Below are 3,562 nucleotides of genomic sequence, written 5' to 3' on the forward strand. Positions count from 1 at the left end.
TATATATATATATATATATATATCAGGCTTGGGGTAATGCTAAATGTAATGGTAATGCATTGCAATGCATTACATGTTTTCAAAGTAATGCTAGTAATGTGTAATGCCACAAAATTAGCATTACAAGTAATGGTAATGTAATTAATTACTTTCCAAAATCTAGTGTAATGCTGGCATTACATGGCATTACTTTGCATTACTATGCTTATTTATGCATGTTCACTTTTAAAAATGTGATAATTAAATGAATAGTTGAAATTGAATTTGATTAAATTTATTTTTAAAGAAGAAAGAAATAATTCTTGAGATAAAAATGTTTTAATTGTATTATTAAAAAAGATTTTTAAAAATTCATTTTTGAATTGGTAATACATGTATTACTAAATATAACAGCACAATTTCATAACATTTTTAAGAGTGTTGTTATTAAGAGTTTTTAATCATTTAAACAATTTACTCCAATTTGTTTGCACTTCAATAAGAAATGTGTCAACAATACACTATGCCCCCAGGATAATCTAAGTATCAAAACAATCTATTGTTATAAGAAGTGCTAAACACCCCAATCCCCTTCCCTTCGCTATGTCTCAATAGAATAGGAGACAGACATGCACCTTTAAAAGCAAAATGAATGCACTGTCCATCCATGATGAAAATAAATATCACTTCCAATATTATAACCCATTTGAAAATAATTTTACATACTTATTTCTCTCTCTCTCTCTCTCTCTCTCTCTCTCTCTCTCTCTCTCTCTCTCTCTCTCTCTCTCTCTCTCTCTCTCTCTCTCTCTCTTGTATACTAAGTACACTGTACATTAGTTTGTACTGATAGAAAATACAAGATTCATGTATTTTTTTTATTATTGCACTTAATATATCCTAAGATAAAGATCGTCAAACAGTGCTTTTTAGTCCAAGCTTCGACTGCCCCTGTAAAACATTTATTTAGTATAGCTGGGAAGATTTTCAAACTAACAGGATGCAGTTAAATGATGAACCCTTTGAAACTTCGATCATAAAGTGCAACAGCAATCTTTTGTCTTAAAGTGTCCTCAGTAGACAGAAATACTATTAAAACAGCGTATCTTAAGAAATATAACTGGGAAAAACCATCTGTTTATGAATTAATACAATACTATTTCGTATCCTACATTGTATCATGCCAAATGTCTATAAATATCATTTTACTTATGTAATACGTATGTTGTTCATAATGCCACAAGATGATTATATATTGAGCAAATAAAGAATGACTCTTGTATATATAGTCATTGAATTTGAACCTGATACTGAGCATGAACCTGTAGATATGTTAAAGAGTGTTTTATATTTGAAACATTTGCAAAAACTTTTTATTAGCTTTGCTTTTTTAAAACAAAGTAATGGTAATGGTAATGCATTACTTTACTTATGTAACGGTAATGTAATGCATTACTTCAAGAAAATCAAGTAATGGTAATGGTAATTTAATGCCCAAATTCATGAAGTAATGGTAATGTAATGCATTACTTTACAATGTAATTCGCCCCAAGCCTGATATATATATATAAATATTTATATTTTCTATAAACTAATATAAAAAAAATGAATATCCCCTTCACAAATTATATTTGTAATCAGTGTGTAAAGGGATAATGGGAATTGGATTAAACATAATATAATAGCAAATAAATGTGATGTGGAATAGTAAGTGTACATTTGATCCCCCCCCCCCCCACCCGCCCTAGAATACCCATTAACTCCTTTAAACATTTTTAGTATCAGTAACAACATAAACTTGCTTAGATTAATTGTATTGGTTTGTGTTTAAATGCAAAGGCGTCGGAACCCGGGGGGGGGGTGCTAGGGTGGGCTTAGCCCCCCCCCCCCACTTTTTTTGCAAAGTTAGACCTAACCATTAGGCACATAGCAGAATAGAGAGTTCAGCCCCGCCCCCCCCCCCCCCCCCCCACCTTTTTTTGGCAGGAAATATAATCCGGATTAGAATTTTCATAATTTGGAAAAAAAATTATGGTAGGTAAGATTTTTTGTTTTGAAGAATAGGTTAACCCCCCCACCCCCCCCCCCCCCCCCTTCACCCCTTCTCATGATTTTGGGAATAAGGTTTTTTTCTCTCGATATTTCTGAGGATCAGTCTAACCCCCCCCCCCCCCCCCCAATTTGCTTCCGACGCCAGTGAAACGTTATGCAAACTGACTTTTCTTATCTCTTTGACCTGTTTCCCCAATGACTTGATTTTTTATGATATCGATCGATGCGAGCTTACAACACTGTTTGTTAATGGAATTCAGAGTAAGACTTACTTAGTTTATGAACGAAGTATAACATTTGTCGTCAGAAATGCAGTTTAGGTTGCTATATTTATGGCACCCCCCTTCCCCTTTATTTATACTTTTTAAATAATTTAAATAATTTGTACATGTTAAACCATGTTGCTAAAAGGAAAATTGTTGTACCTGACTCAAGAAATGCTTGTAGTTAAACCACATCGTACCTTATGTTCCTAATTCGGGTCGGGTTTTACGGCGATTTCTAATCTAACCAAGCAGGAAGTCACGTATTAACATTAAATTCTTAAACTTAGATACGGCTCCCCAGTGGAATACACTTGTCTCAAGTGTATTGCCTGCGATGTACCAGGCACAATAAATCTACAACTTCCTTGTTCGAAAAAGAGATGTTATGCAAAAATCAGTAGTACCTAAATTTAAGCGCTCAAAGGTTTTATGAATTTGATAAGATAAATAAACCAGATATAATTGTTGAACATCACGCACTCTATTGTAAGTGGATGTATCTACGATATATGACTGATTCATAATATAAACGAATATAATATTCTGATATTCATTATGCGAATAAAGTTTTGTTTTGAGTTAAAACAGATAATATTTTGTACGCAATTAAAAGAGCATATTGGAGGCACTTTATGCTTAACTTCCGTTTCAAAATTTTGTGTACGCTCTGGACTTTATTAATATAGTATACTGACTATAGTTTTTGAGGAGTGCATAAGCGTATTACACTCATTAACTTTAAATTTTGAGAAAAATGTTGTTATAAGATGACACCAGCAAAATTAATTTTCAAAAAAGTCTATTCAACACAAAACATTTTTTTTTAAATACAAATCTGTGTTTCATACTTTGATTAAGGATTTCAGCCGAAGTCAGCAAATAGACAAAAACTTATTTAGTGAGAGATAATAAATATGTATAGGTTTACACGTTCGACTCGGTGTTATAACATAACCTTATAAACCTTTACACTCTCATTAAGAATAATTGGATATTTATATATTTTTTTCTATAAATATTATTTTCTTGGCATATGTTGTTTATTCATTATTGACCAAATACCTGCGTCATTACAATTTGATACGTAAGGATGAACATTTTGTTTTAGCTATTAGAGAGTGTCTAATAATTATTCATTTTTAAATACACTATTTAAAATATAAAGATAAATATGTAAACCGTGCAACGTGTAACCAGGTTAATTCGCCAGGGATCCCTCTCCGTGCCTGGTGACCTATATATCACACACGGGTCTCCTATCAGCA

The sequence above is a fragment of the Crassostrea angulata genome, chromosome 2, assembly GCF_025612915.1.
Source record: "Crassostrea angulata isolate pt1a10 chromosome 2, ASM2561291v2, whole genome shotgun sequence".
Taxonomy (NCBI): Eukaryota; Metazoa; Mollusca; class Bivalvia; order Ostreida; family Ostreidae; genus Magallana; species Magallana angulata.